We start from the raw sequence: 15,915 nt of genomic DNA, 5'->3' as shown, positions 1-15,915 counted from the left end.
TTGTATATATATATAGCTTCACCGAACCAAAAGGGACTTATGCTGTCTCCGTCTTAGTGTCCACTGCTCCGCCAGTGTTAACCACAGATAGGCTTTCTATGTTTTCGCCCTGCCGCCTTTACAAACCACGGCTGCGAGTAAAAGGTAAATATAACAAGGAAAAGAAAGCAGTCAGATGCGGATCAACACTATAGGCCGAGTGTTGTGCTTCGCCTTCACAGATAAGGATCCTGATTGGCCGGTCATAAAATTGGCCTCCCTCGCGATAGCCCGCCGCTGCGTCGACTGTACGACCGACGGTCGCGCTGTTTGCTTTCTTTATTGTTCTGTACGAAAACGGTTCTGACCAAGATCCGAACGTTCTTGGACCGCCGTGTGCATTGGTCTGTTTAACATACTGGGAGTGTATGGTGACAAGGTGCCTGAAAACTCCCCGTGCTTCGGAAACTCGCAACAGCTGAGCTGTTCATGCCGTCTTCGCGTAGCTCTGCGTGGGTCGTCACTGTGCTTTCGTTTTCTTTTTTTCTCGCGTTATTTGTTTCTTGCATTTAGCATTATTGTTATAGCGGTTGTTACGGTCTGCCGCTTATCGGTCGAGGCTATCTTTATTCGCGGTACAAGCCGAACCGTCCGGTCGTTTGCACAACGCTGCGTTCTCTTTTCCTGCTTATCGAAAGACCGTGTAGCGCACCGCCAATCGAGATAAGGCGGTTTTTTTAGAGCCTGTATTCGCCATGTTAGACGTCTGTGTGTGTGCGTATGTGCCTACGCGTGTCATTTTTCCGGTTTACATCTTTGCTTGCGCCCCTGTCCAGCCACTCCCATTTTATATGTTTATATTTTCCTAGTTGGGCATGGTCTTTTGGAGCTCGCGAACTTGAAGAATGCGAGTTTAGCAACTTTTCTGGAGTGTGACCTTCCGTTTTTTCCCAGCGCCTTCGTTGTTATTTAGCCGTGTGTCTATAGTGCAGCAGATGGGTCCCCCTCTTTCTCAACTTCCTAGCCTGAGTTGAACTTCGCGGGCTATAAAAATTAACCTGCCTTGGCTGCGGTTGGTCATCGAGTAGGGAGGCGACTATATAGAGACGCGTTTTCAGCCTGGTGAAGTAATTCGCGGTCGGGGCAACGTCATGGATCACACTGTGACGCCTTTACGCTAAATATATAGTTGACTTGGCTGACCAATCTCAAACGCTCGTCTCTGCAACAGCTTTATTGTATATACGGGTTTGCCTTGTGTTTTCTGTTAGCCTTCCTGTTATGTGTTTCACAAAAGTTCCAGTGGTCAGCTGATAGACTGCGACGCGTGCGCAGTCGGCACCATGACCGCCAGGCGTACGTCATGTCTTCGCTTAGCTAAAGCTCTCTCATGTGTGTTCTATTTTACTCTTGTCATCGTAGGTGGCTGTGTCTGACTGTGTGCCTCACCTTTCTTTTCAGGCGACGCCAGTGTGGGCTCGGGCGACGGCACGGGCGAGGACGAAGACGAGGACAGAGGCAAGAAGCGCCAGAAGAAGCGCGGCATTTTCCCCAAAGTGGCCACCAACATAATGCGAGCCTGGCTCTTCCAACACCTCACGGTCAGTGCACCCTCGCCAGCCGCATGACATTTGTTTGTTACACTTCCTTATTTGGATCTCTCTTTTTCCCTTTTGGGCCGAAGGGTGTCAGCGGCAGGTTCGAAATACCGTGCCCGTTTTTATCCCTGAACAGGATGATGAAAGCTTGTACCAAAAGCTTGATTCAAACTGTCTGCAGGAAGCGCCTTCCAAGTTTGTACCCGAATAGCTAACTGCAGGAACATAGACGAGCACGAAAATTCCTTTCAACTTATTCGTCGATGTTCTAAAGCAGATTTTTGCGTTTAGTTCTGGAACCATGCAGGAGTTACGGCGCTGAAATAACAAAAGCAGCGCTCTCTGCCAGCTCGAGGTGAGAATCTTCTTATCTCCATATAGCGAAGTATAGGCTATTAGCTTGAAGCATTTGCCTACGCTTGCGCATATGCCTTTCCGCTAAAAAAAAAAAAAGGCGAGTTTTGGTTGGAGGTGTACGGCAGTTTCTCAGTAAAAGAAGTGAGAGGAGGTTACGTGTGGGTAGAGGCAAAGTGGGATCTACGAAGGCTAGGTATAGGCTCGCAGTTCACTGCGCCAGAAATACAAATGGCAGAGTCCAGAGGGGTAGCGGTGTCACAAAGACAACGCGTATAGGCCGCACGGCAAACACCAATGCCTTCTTTTTTTTTTTCTCCGCTTCGGTACGCAGGCAGCGGTGACGGCAGTGTTTGCGTTTCGACGACTACAACCCTCCTCCGGCCGCGCTTCCTTTCCGCCCCGACATTTTCCCCTCGTTCTCCTAATTCGGCATCACGTACGGCGAGACCTCTATACGCGAGAGCGTATGTGTACCGAGGATATGGCGTATTGGGGGAGCCTGCCTACGGTTGACTCAGGCGATGACTTTCACGCTAAAGCCCAAACTTTCAGGTTGACGGGAGCCTTTCTCTGCTGTTCACGCGCTGCCCCCTTTTCCCCACGCTCACGTAGTGTTCCCTTTTCTTTTCCTCGTTTTTCCTTTTATTTTTCGGTATTCTCAGTGGCAGCCAGAGGCCGGGCCAGTGCTTTATTCCAAGTTGAGCGGCGGTGTCCTCCCGTTGGGTGGCGCTGCACGGTTGCATCGGCCGCATCCCTATTTCGGGATAAATAGGAGGAGGAAAAGGTGGCCAAGTGTGCGTTTCAGATTATTCCGGACCGCCGAGGACACGCCAGTCATGCGGGTAGATCGGTTTACGCTGCCGTCTTCTCTTTCTTCCTTGCAAAAAAAAAAAAAAAGTCCTTTTCGTTGATTCAGCTGTGTATACGCGTATGCATGTATGTATTACGTATGCGTATACTAAAAAAAAAAATCTGAATGACAGCCCCATGCAGATGCCTTTTCTAAAGTTGCACTTCGGATCGTGCACGCGGGGGTTCATGCATCTCTGACCGTTCTCCTTCGCACTGCGCTGCCACCATTTTTGGCGTCTTTTCGCCTTTTATAACGGCCAGCATTTCGTTTTCCTAGGGCAAGTGGTCTACAATGCTTCCTTGAGCGCTCGCCCAGCTAAGCATTGACGGGGCATTTTTTTTTTTTTTTTCGTTTGGCCACAGTGTGGTAGATATATAATATCGTTCGTCTCATTTATATCACGGTCAAATATTAAGTAGTAAAACCATTAGGTCCCTTCGTTTCCAGTCCGTCAGCCAGCTCCGCGGGGTCGGTGATAGTACCGGCAACGTCCGTCTTGATAAAGCCCCTCGACTGGTGCGGAGCTAGCTGCCCTACGGGCTGTAGTCGAATACATCAGCCAGGAACTCCCCCAAGAATGGTCAGTTTTCACGGATTCCAAAGCAGGGCTTCAAGGCATGCAAGCGGCACTACGCCAATGTTGAAATAAACAACTCATTGCAGAGATCCGCACGCTACACCACGCCGCAGTATCCAAAGGTCACGACATCGTCTACCAGTGGTTGTCAGGACACTGTGGCATTGCAGGAAATAACTAGGCGGACGACGCTGCCCGTTCTGCCCACAACGACGGACTTCCAGTCCAAATTCCGTTAAAGAGAACCGACGCAGCGAGCCGGCTTCGCTGTTTGGCTGTGGAGCTGACACATTCAGCGTGGAACACCGGAGAGTTCTCCAACCGTCGCCTCAAAGCATTGGACCCCAGACTGCGCCTGCGTATTCCCCACCACACAACACATCGTGAAACAACGTTGCTGTGCCGCCTATGGCTTGGCGTTGCTTTCGCAAACAAAAGCGCCTTCCTGGCCCGGATGGCTGACAACTATGCTTGTGTACGATGTGGCTTTGATGAAACTTTGAGCACCTCCTGAAAGACATATGCTGCGTACTGCATTGGATCGTCTGGACACTCACCCCTTAACGGAAGGGAAGATCTTGGGACCATGGCCACGAGATTCATCTGCGCTCAAAGCCTACAAGGCACTTCGCTTTTTAAGAGAGACTGCCTGATTAACAGACTGCGACTTTCTCACCTCCTCTCCTACCCTCCACCTTTAATCCCCCCATTCCCCTTCCCCAGTGCAGGGTAGCCAACCGGAATTATTTCTGGTTAACATTCCTGCCTTCCGCCCTCCTTTTCTCCTCCTCTCGTACTCTGCTGAGCTCCCCTTTCGAAAGCCCACGCTGAAAGGCATACTTGTAGATGTAATAAGGTGATGTCAGTGCAACAGAATTATCCGTTCGTTATTGTCAGCCCTTTGAAATTCATTTTCGGGCATAGACCTCTCCCACCGAGCCTCCAGTTTTAACGCTGCCTTCCCCAACCCTGGTCGCCATTTCTCAGCACATTTTTTGACCTTGCCTAACTCTCCGTCTTCCATGGCTTTGTCTCCGTGACTTTGAAATCCACCCTGATACCGTGAGAGACCGTTGGCCAGCTGGCCTATCTAGATTTATTTATTTTCACTTCGATACACTGCAGCGTATCACTCCCTCGTTGTTGTTCCCTAACGTGTCGTTATATTACTTGGCTTCGTTTGCGACACTCGCGCCTGCTTAATGAATTCTTTGTGATCTGTGCGGGCATTTATGAAGAGATACGCAAGGGGGCCATTTGCTCGTCCTCACTCGAGGTTGCACTGCTCTACATTGGTTGCGACATTTCATTCACATTTCTGCGTAGCCGACTATACGCCTGATTAGGACACGGGGTCGTGCCACTTGTTGATAGGATATAGTAACGCACTATTACTGGATAGATTTAGTAAACCGGAAACGAGGACTTCGAAAGGCAATGGGACCGATTTGAAATTAAATTTTCTGGGATTGTAAATTCCTTTTTAGTTTATAGGTTCGAGCGTTAACGCGTTGCCAGCTAGGTTCGTATCGATTTTGAGATTGGTGCATGTTTACACGTCTAATTACTGTGAAATCAATAGCTTTTAGTCGCTCATGCGAGGTCGTCTTTATCGCACTTTCCCCATTACGGCACCGTTCTGTAGCAACATAACAGGGCCTCAGTGCGACTGCTTCAAATGGACAAGGGGCAGCAACGGCGCGGAGCACCATTTCAGTCACGCAGGTTGTTGGACCTGCAGTAATATAGGCGACAACGGCAGGCACGTCACGCGCTTCGTTCGCCCCTCCTCCACTGCGTGTGTTGGCGCTTATACGGTTCCAACAAACGAAAGGTGTCACTGGCATCCAACTAACACGCACGTGTCCAGGAAGACGATGCGCGGACGCGGCGTGCAGTTGCGCCGAGGGGCCTCGTTCCGTAATCTCCGTGCGAACTCCGCCATGCGGCGGTCGGACCTTCCTCTTGCCCAACAACGCCGCGGGCTGCGCTGGTTGCTGATAACGCGTAAAACCTGACGAGGTGACGCAAGGTGTGAGTCGAGGGAGGGGCCGAGGGGTCAGGCTAGCATCCCGTGGTTGCAGTCTGAGGGAGTGGCTGTTGGTGGGCGTTGGCCTTACGCAGCTCCACCTTGTTTCTTTTTTGTTCCTTGCAATAGGTACTGCACTGCGGGTATGTCTACTTCGCTCTCAACAAGGAAGCAGTTATGGTAGCTAAGATCTTCCGATTTCATTTCAACGCCGCGTCCTGCACATGCTACCTCGCTTACCTGTTCGAAAGCGCGATGAGATATGATTTACGTTGTCGTCCACTTTCTTTCTTACTTCAGCGATTCCGCCGACGTAGACATCGTATCTTTTTCATCCTACCAAATCGATCAACCTCCGTTGTCTTCAGCTGTCTAACCTTGGTAGTTTGTTTTTTCACTATACAGGTAGGTGCGACAGGGTCCGCAGGTAAAGTTAAAACGTATTGTGTCGTCAGTCCGAAAAATGACACTTTTTTGCGTTATACCCGTCGTACCCAGATAGATGATGCCGATGACGTACGTCAGCTGGCGAAGCCTTATGCGCCCAGCCATCAAACTATCTTGCCGGAACCAGCCTGTAAAGAGCGCGGTTGTACTAATCGTGTGCTTCCTGCAAGTGTTGACCTTCCTGCGTTAGTGCTGCCGTTAAACCTTGATCAGGGCCTTGTCTTGCAACTATTTCCGGCTTCTTTTGTTTGTGCGGTCTTCACATCAGCTGTCTGTCCTAGGTGACGTCATGAACGAGCGTCCTGGTTCGTTCGCTCTATTTTTCTTTGCTAATAAATGTTTTCTCTATCATCGCCTCGTTGGCAGTCGAGGTGTTCTCTCTATGTATGGGCAGGGCTGTATCTGTACACGTTGGAGAACCCTTCAGTGTTGGGCTTACAGGTGGAAGCCTGCATACCAGCCATATCTGAATGCCTGGTGGCACCCAGAGCATTGGCGTACGGTGGAGCCAAACGGAAGGCAAGCGGGCACGAAAACCCTTATTTCCTCTCCACAACAACAGGAAAGAAAAAGGAAGCAGGAAACGTCATATCCAGCGCGGAGAGGCTGCGAAAAACGTTCATTCAGGCGGCAAGGGCCAATTCTCCCGCCATTCCCGGCGTCGCGGCTCCACGGGGGCGGAGAAGAACCCTGTCGTGCGCAGAGCACCGTCGCCCTCACCGCGATATTCGTACCGTATAGTCGTCGCCGGTCGCCCGAACGCGCTCGCTTGAAGATTCTTCCTCTCTCATGGTCTGGAAAAGGAAAGAATAATGAAAAAAAAATAAATGAAATGCAGCTTCGAGAAAGGTGGAGGCTCTCGTTTGTGCATGTTCGTGTGCCGTGTCAGTGCGTGTTCTCGCAAGCAGCGCATGCATGCGCGCGTTCTCGTGCAGCGACTGAAAGCCGCGGCCCGCTCGAGATCGATATTCGCAGGCGCCGTCGCAGCTCGCATTCGCTCGCGTCCCGGCAGTCCCTCTCTCCTTCCCTCGCGATGGCACTATCCCTCTCTTTCTCCATCGACTGACGTCTCTCCCTCTCTTTCTCTCTTCCGCCCATTGAAGTCGACAAGCAGCTACGCCTTTTTTTCTTTCTTCTTCTTTCTTTCCTTCAAACAGTATTCGACCCGGCGAGACGAACCGAGGCCCTCGCTCTGCCTGGGACGCTGTGGTCGCTGCGGCCGCCATTTTTCTTGCCTATGCATGCACGGCCCTGATTTAAGGGAAGACTAAAGTTGTTCGCTTCATGACAGAGAATGCATAGAGGTATTCACCGACGTTACATCAGTTGTTATTTCGTTTCTCAGGAGCGTTGCGAAGATCCACCGGTATTTGAAAAAGGTTCGCGCCTGCCTGTACCCGGCGTGCACTGCTGAAGCTATGCGCTTCAATAAGAGTTGTTTTCCGGCTAGTTGACTTGGATCTTGTAATGACATGAAAGGTTATGCGCAAAAAGGACGATGCGAAGACTGTAGACACGACAGGACGAGCGCGAACAGGTAGTTTATTCAGAAGTCGACACCTCTGAAGATAACACATGTAAACGCATGCGCGGCGGTTACACCCACATCATTCCTGGCCAACGTGAAACGCCATCATACCCTACGACAGATTTTACCGATGGTGACTCGCTTCTGTATAAGACAAGAGACGTATCGCTGACGCAATTGTGTGCGTTCTTTATCAAAAGGGTTCTTTTATTTCGCGCGTCACATCATCGCTGCCCCGGTCAATAATCTTGATCTCATTCAGTCGTGACCGGCATTTGCATTCCCTGCATGTTCGGTTAAATTCGTGCTACCTTCCCGATATCCTAACGTGCGCTCTTCTCTGCAATGGGTGAAAGTATCTTATAGCACGCACGACCTTTGCGGCGGTGAGTGAAACCCTCCTGCAGAAAATAAAAGTTAAAGTGCGCAAAAAGGCCGCAAAAGAATGCACGAAGCCACCTTACACGCATGAGGTGGCACATAACTTGTAGAAAGGGGCCAACAGGTATGTAGTGCCTGTGGTGTTTTCAACATCTGTAAGGTTAAGCAAACTGTGCTCTCTCACGGCAAAGGAGAGAACCAGACCGTGCGGATGCGCCGTAAGCAAGGCAGGGAAAAAAGCATAGCGCAGTCGAATGCAGTGCATCGTCCTGCAGCTCGTGTTGAACGGAGCCACCGCAGTGTTTCTATCCGATGTAGTCAGTCTTCGGAAAGTATAAGTACCGGTCAATATAAGGAGATTGGCGGATTCACGGCAGAGGGCGAGAGTGTAGTTATGACTCAGAAAAGAAAACTGGCTTCATTTTTTTTTTTTTTCGACAGCATTACTATTATTTGTCTGGTAGAGAGCCACTGTCAACGTTTGCATCAGGCTCCACTGATTCAGGGTATTGCCGGGGAGCTTTGTACAGTTTGTTTGTTTACACTCAAAAGCACTGACACGCGACTTTTATCACTTTCTTTGTAAGGCGAGATGAGCCCAGAATTATCTGGAATGGTATCGGCCGCGAACAACTACTTCCATATTTTTCTAGGATGTAGTTGCTGTCGTAGCTTTATCTAGACGTTTCTTAGCCAGCATTAAATGAAATTGGAATGAACAGGAACTGTTTTTTTTTTCTTTTATTATATTCTTTATTGGCAGTATTGGAGCGCGAGGCCGAATAAAGCGGACATTCGAATTAAGCGAGTTTCAAATACGGTAGTCTATTGTATAATGCGAAGCGAACAAAACCGCGCCCAAGTGAGGATCGATGCTAAAGTTGGTCGTCCAAACACCATCTCGAGCGTGCTGCATCTGTTCAGCGTTGGCTGCACTGCGCAGGCTGCTTCCATTTCGACGGAAGGCAAGCAACACGAAAGAAGAGAAATCGCCTTCGCGGGATCAACCGCTCACACTGAACTGCTCGTCTTCCGCGAGGAAAACGACACCGCACATTGCGCATTCAGCCCAGAATGCATGCCGAAATACGAGCAGCCGTAAGGGCGTGCACCCATGGAAACGTGCGATATACTGTATATGTAGCGCGCAGAAAGGGAGGATGAGGGCATTTGACAGGCGCCCAAAGAGAGAGAGAAAGAGAGAGAGAGCTTATATCCAGCCACACTCGCACGGGCGCAGCCATTCCAGCACGGCCATTGAAAATCGATGCCCTGTCATGGGCGCCCGTCGCCGTTTTAATACAATCTCGCCAGCAAGCAAGTGCGTCCATAAAGCTGCTCTTCTGTCGCTGCGGTTGTTGGCCTGCTTGTTTGTTTATTCGCTGGTTGTTTGTTTGTGGCGCATTCAAAACGCCTGCCTGAGCTTCTTCTCAACTGGCGGCGTACACTGAAGGGGGAAATGGTTTTGCGTCATGCCTATCTTTTGCCGCATTTACGTCTAAAACGGCCGCCTTTTTACTCCCTTGCTGTTATGTTTTTGTTTCCTCCGTGCGGATGATGTTCTCGTGATATCGCGGGATAGAGCTGGTATATATAGGATCGGCGGGTATCGTGTTTCTCTTTTGCGTAAGCCTGCATTTTTTCCCCTCTGTTCTTTTACCTATATCAAGCAGAGAAGTGGTCGTGTTGTTGCCGATCTTCCCGAGAGACTGCACTTGTGTAGGAGAGCGAGCTGAGCATTTCTCCTGTGGAGGGTCTTCTCAAGTGCCTCTAATACTCTCTTGTTTTTCATTTTTTTTTATTTATTTGAGTAATATCTTCGATTCCGAAAAGGGAGCTGATCCGTATAGCAGTGCGTTTTCTTTTATTTCTTTTCTTTGGGGGGGGGGGGGGGGGGGGGGGGCAGTCGGCGTTGTTTTGTGCCAAGAGAGGCGCCGCGGCGTGCGGTGAAAAGCTTGGAAGACACCTAAGCTCCGCCTTCAAGAGTATGGCTCGACAGTGTTACGTTAACGGGTTCTGATAGTGGTTCCTTTTGCGTTTCGGCGTTCGTGTAAATACCCTTATCCACCAACTACATTCGTCTTGCTACTCGCGTAATCCCTATTTCTTTAACTAGTGCCCCTCTAACCTCGCACACATGCACGCACTCACAAGCATCCAAATTATGTAAATGATCATAATATATGCATGTAAAGTTCCGCCTTTATATAAACAAGCCGTGTGAACGTGTCTGTGTGGTGGCCTAAGGTCATCGTGTCTTACTCGCTGTATACGCTGGGGTCGGTGCTTCGATTCCCAATTATTTGGCCAAATTAGTCTTCAGGACGTGCATGCCGCTGGTACCTGACTTTGCGCACGGCCTGCCTTTTGCCTCAAATGCGTGCAGTGCGCAAACTGAACGGACTAACTGCAGAGAAAGTGACTAACCCTGGGACGAACCTTAGCATAGTACTTGTGAAAAATGTGTCAAAATTCCTCTACGCACTATTCTTCTTTTTTATATATATATGTGGGTGTCATCCAAGGGCCGTGGCTCCGCCGCTATCAATACCGTAGCGGATATATTCTCTTTAGCGTGAGAAAAAGGCTTCGTTGGATCGAATCGATTGGCTGCTGACAAAATGCATAAACATTTACGACGCCCTTCAGGACGCCTCGAATAGCGAGCTAGAAAAGTCACGTCTTAAGCAAGCACACATGATTTCATTTGGATTATCGTTGCTTACGTGACGCTCTATAAACAGCGGCTGCACTTAACGAAAATAGCCAATGCTACGTCATCTCCGCCCGTAAGTCTCTGATCACCAAGCGAGCCTCATTATTTTATCTTCATTTTTAACGAACCGTTATATTCTGCCACCAGTTACCGGAAACAAAAGCACCTTATGCCCCCCCCCCCCCGCCCCCCGCCCTAAAAAAAAAATGAAAAAGTTGATATCGTTATTTCCACCTGCTGGTTTATTTGTATATGTGCGTACTCCTACTTTTTAAGTTCATATATGTGAGTATAGTGTTGTCTCAAGTCACCGACATTCTAGTGGAAATTAAGAAGAAGAAATGGGCATGGGCAGGACATGTACTGCGAAGAGAGGATAACCGATAGTCGCTTAGGGTAACAAACTGGATTTCAAGATAAGGAAAGTTTAGCAGGGGGCGGCAGAAAGTTAGGTGGGCGGATGAGGTTAAGAAGTTCGCGGGGGTCAAGTGGATGCAGCTAGCACAGAACCGGGTTAAGTGGAGAAATATGGAAGAGGCCTTCGCCCTGCAGTGGGTATAGTCAGGCTGATAATGATGATGATGATGATGATAATAATGTTGTCCAAAACTTTATATTGTCAAAATCTGGCGAAAAACGCTCTTCACTTGAGTTTCGTTTTTGTACGGCTGCTCCCGACTGTTGCACCGCTTCGCCAGAGGAGGAACAGCTAAGCGATTTGCAGTTTGTCACCAAAGGACTAGCCTCTCGCTTCCTGTTTAGTCTGTTTTCTTTAACATGCAGTGATGACATATCTGTCGTCCTGGCCCGCCACGATAGTTCTGCGAATATATCTTACACTTTACGCTTTCCAGCACGGGATGTGCATGGATTCTATATTGCAGTGCCAGCTTGTTTGGGCGAAATGCAAAATTTGCTTTCACCTTGAGATTTGCACGTAATAAAACTCCGTGAATCACCAGAGTTGGCAACGCAGCTTTCGCGCTTAGTTTAGGACTAATTTAACTACTGAAAGGGCGAAAACATTTGTAGTGCGGAAAAGAGAACTACCGTAGAACGCTGAATTGTGCTCAAAGTTGGCATGGGGTGTGCTCCCATCAACAAATACAGCAGGAGAAATGGGGGAATGTTTGCAAGTTTGAAAGTTGTATAATTAATGAATTGTTAACAAAGTGCTACAGCTACGGTCTGTCTATGTACTAGACTTATTTTTCCGGGGGTAGCAGGGTTGTAGCGGGGGTGCAGTCGAGGTGTAGACTGGGTGTATAGTCGGGGGAGTGTATACCTTTAGTCTCTCCGACGTCGCTGGCTAATATAATGAAGCTGCTCAATGTAAACATGTTTTCGTGACTGCCTATAGTACCTCTCAAGAATATGCTGTCTCTCTAGGATGGACAGATAGCGCAGAGAGGATTTGGGAAAGACAGTGCGAATGACAACACGCAACAAAGGGCAAGTCAAGTGGTGCGTTTTCAGGATATTGCGACACCGATTTGGCCAACTATCAATTTTGTTGCCGGGAAAGTTTTCCACTGCTTGCACTAAAAGCTTTCTTATTGCTTCTTCTCAAAACAGTGTTGATGACGTTGCGCCTTTGACTTCCAAGTAAACACCTTTCTTTATTATTTTTTTTTTTCTCCCGGCTCGTATTCGACCTCGCTTCGTTCGCAGTCGTCCGCGAGTCGATCTTGCAACCGCGGAGAGTCAACAGCGAGCGAAGCCTTTCGTTTGACTTTTATTGTTCCCACTTTGTACCTGGATGACGTGATGCGCATCCGAGCTGTCGCGTTCCAAGGCCGCGTTCATCAGGTAACTCCTGCTTGATGTCCGTGTGGCCGAGCTAGACGCCTAAAGCATACCCTTCAACTGTGTAGGCTGAGTTGTACAGACCTGATGCGCGTGACTGGGTGGCCTTCAGCGTGGCTTACTCTGTGTGTGCGAGTTAGCGCTTCCATAATGGTGTGGCAATAGAGAACAAAACATCAGTTGAAGGAAGGACAGAACGAAGGGCTTGTTTGTATTGTAGCGCTACAGCATTTATTCCTATCAACTCGCTTAAGATTCCATCCTTCAGCTTGCGACTGTGTGTGACAGGTTAGTCCAGAGGTTTTGTTTACAAAGTGTTTATTTAGAATCGCGTCTCTGAACTGCTTGAATATTTTTGAGTGTCTCTACATAGCGTTAGAAATAGCGTGAAAGCGGAAAGCTGGTAGCGATCAAATAACGGTTCATCTTAAATGTGGATACTAAGAATTAGGGTAACAGAAGTGACCTTGTGCAGATATTGAGTTTTTTTTTTTCTTCTTCCCGTGAGCTCGTGCGACTTCGATTCGTCTGTGGCGTCACAATCGTCATTCCTCGGTTGAAAACGAAATGGCACAATAAAGTAATGCAACTATCATCATCATCATCATCATCATCATTCAGAAGCTAAATCAAGAAGCCAAATATTTCATAAGTGAGACACAGAGCCTCTATACGCAGGGTTCTCATACCTAGGCCATCTTCTCCATCTGGCGTTGACTGGTGTACAGCTGAAGTATCAAAGCCTGCTGCACTTCGGGCGATATTGAATCGGGCCTGTGGTGACGCTATTGGCATAGAAGGAACAAGCAGGCGAGAGGGAGATGTAAGCGTGGCAGTAGGGAGCCATGTCCAGCCTCCCCCCTTCTCATCGTACACTGCCCAGACCTCTTCTTCGGCGTGTTGTACGTGTATGCTATGCTCTCTCTACTGCGGCCTACTGTGTTGGGGAAGGAAGCGAGGGGCTCAAGAGGGTGGGATTTTCTGGACGTGTCGGGGTCTCTCTTTTCCCGTGTCTTGCTTGTGTGCGCTGCTCTGTCTTGCTTGTACGATTGAAGAGACGCAGAGACCGGGAGGGTGGCCCAGGGTCGGTGCAGGGGGGTACCAGACGAGAGAAGAAAGGGAATGTACAGCAGCGATCTTTTGCGAGAAGAGGACAGCCGGCAGGGGTCAGCGTGTTCGTTGTTTCGCTTTCCGGTTCCGTTACAAGGAAATTGTTTCCGCTCCAGGACCCTGTCTATGGGACTCCCCTTGGCTCGCCTCGACTTGGCTCTCTGTGTTAGCGCTGGGCTCTCCCTTTTCGGTCTGTTTGTGTGTGACTAGGAACGTGGCGGCGGCTTCGTCGGGCCATCGGTTGTGTCCGGTGCCTTTCTGGCATATCGGCCAGAATAAGGGTGTTCACCTTGATATCTTCTTTTTTCTTTCCTTCTTACGTTGTGCCCACTTTCGCCTTCCATAAGGTCGATGACGGCCGCGCTGGCGGTCCGGTCTCCTGGCTGGCTAAATTTGTTCGGCCGGCTCCCCGCCTCTGTTGAAGGGGCACGCTGCGTAGTGGCTCTAGGACAAGGAGTTGGGTGCGCGTACTTGGTTGCTCTGTATGGTAGCCCGTCGTGCGAGCCGTGTTTGACTCTCGGCTCAGTGATTCTGCTTTCGTTTACCGAGCCCGCGGAGGGATGATTGGAAACGGAGTCTATGGGTGATGGCGAGATCTGGAAGAAAAAAATAGAACAGAAAACCAACTCACGGTGATGAAGAATTTGGCTTTGCTGCCTAGGTCTGGGTGTGCATTACCGCAACATATACCGTGCATTGCTGTTTTTAGAGTTCTTCCAAAGTTTATTCTCATTAGCCACTAGAGGCATCACACTGTGAGTGAGTTCGAAAAACAACCAAGATTTGTGAACATTCAAGGGACCTCGTGTAACGATTCTGACGGACGACGCTTATAAATCTTGAACTTCGTTCTTTGTAGAAGTCGGGGGCCACCCTTTTATGACAAATTCTTGAAACTTCGTTTCTTTCCTCCTCTCTCAGCCGCCTAAGTCGCTGTTAAACCATTGTGCTTTTGTTCTGTGATTTGTCGGATAAGTTATCTGCACTGTTCTCGCGCTCCTTCCGCAATTTTAATGGCCGCCGCTGCCACGCAAAGAATTCCAGTCCAGCATATGTCTCTGTCGAGCCGTGCTGTTCCGCGAGAGATGCGGTACCGCCGCTCATTTGTCGTTTGTCTCCACCATTCACTGCTGTCTGTCACTCTTGCGCGTGAATCTTGCCCCGCATTTGTCTTCGGAGAGTTTTCGCTTTTTTCTTTGATATGTAGCGCCTCTGACATCTCTCGCCGGGCTTTCGTCGGCACCCTACTCTACACTTGATCATTCTTTCCAGAGTATTCCGCATTCTAACTTTCCCGACAGCGCTGCGTGCTCTTTCATTGGTCGCAGGCTCGCTCCTCTAGATCGTTGTCGGACTTTCCCTCACCGGCATGATGTATATTCATTCCAGATTAAAAACAGAAAGCGTTCTTTTTGTTCTCTTTACAATCCCATAGTGCTTGTATTGCACAATAGAATGCAAGAAGCGGCGTCTCTCCTTCGGTTATTGTGAGCTTTGTGTTACAAATGAACGCCATCAAAACTATGCGAAATTTGTTCTGCTTCCAAAGATAACAAAACGCGTGTTGCAGTTCCTGACATTTTTTTCCTCGGTATCTATGAACCTTCCTTTAGGCTAAAAATCATTGTCAGCTCGCGCTATACTGACTTTCTTCCTCTACTTCCTATTTTTGGCTTCTGATCCCGGTTATCCTTCTTTTCCCTATTCTTTTCGTCCATTCACGTCCTACTGCAATGCCTCCTTCCTATTTCCCCCACTTCCTTACCTAATCCTCGCTTTCTCCCTGAGACTGGAATGCCGTGGCTGCTCACCGACTTTAGCTGCTGGCAAGCAGCGCTTGTGAAAGCCTTGCCGTGGCGTTAGGTACAGCCGCGCAGGCAGCGACTGATTTATTGGAGCTAATAGGGACCGGGCGTCAGGAAAAGCGGCTCCGTAGGGGATCGCCGGCGGTTCCCTTCTATACTTCCTCGCCTCTCCTTTAAAGGCGTTTTTCGTTTATATTTTTCGGCATGCTCGCTTCTCTCTGCGCTTCTTTTCTTCCCTTACTTTCTACTTTTCCTTTCAGGTTCCCGCTTAGCTCTTTCGTGAGACTCTTTAACGATTCTTATTTCTTCCCTTTTCCCCAATGCATTCTTAGCTTTCGGGCGCCATATTTGGAGAAGTGTACCCGTCGTTGCAGTCTCGTATGTACGGCGTGTTCTTCGGGTGATCACTCTCACTCAATGTCCCTTTCACTCCCTACGCCTCAGTGTGCCATGCTGAATGGTGGCACCAGACAGTGGTCACCGCTGTGCGAAATCGCTGCTGGAAAGGTGGGAGTGCAGGGGACGCCAAATCAGGGCAGGAAAAGGAAGTATTAAAGTATGAAGCATAAAGCACCTTACTAAAAGGGAAATAACAGTAAGTTGGAGAGGGAGTATTGGGGAGAGGTCGGGAGACAGGCACCATTAATTACACGAACCTGGCGATTTATGTCCCGAGGTCTGATCTGAGATATAAATTTGCGCTATGCAGGTGTCGACAGCGATATTAAG

General features: G+C 49.1%; 1 pseudogene across 1 annotated transcript in view; it reads left to right on the top strand.

Moving 5' to 3' along the window:
• Nucleotides 1-15,915, top strand: part of LOC146175636 (homeobox protein Meis1-like) — a 326,682-nt pseudogene that overhangs the window by 242,380 nt on the left and 68,387 nt on the right. Inside the window, exon 11 of the transcript XR_014701149.1 lies at nucleotides 1,436-1,580. The product of XR_014701149.1 is annotated as a homeobox protein Meis1-like (transcript). The remainder of the gene's footprint in view (nucleotides 1-1,435; nucleotides 1,581-15,915) is intronic.

Source organism: Amblyomma maculatum, chromosome 10 (assembly GCF_055883805.1).
Source record: "Amblyomma maculatum isolate TAMU_Amacu chromosome 10, ASM5588380v1, whole genome shotgun sequence".
Taxonomy (NCBI): domain Eukaryota; kingdom Metazoa; phylum Arthropoda; class Arachnida; order Ixodida; family Ixodidae; genus Amblyomma; species Amblyomma maculatum.
This window is presented reverse-complemented; position numbering and strand designations above follow the sequence as displayed.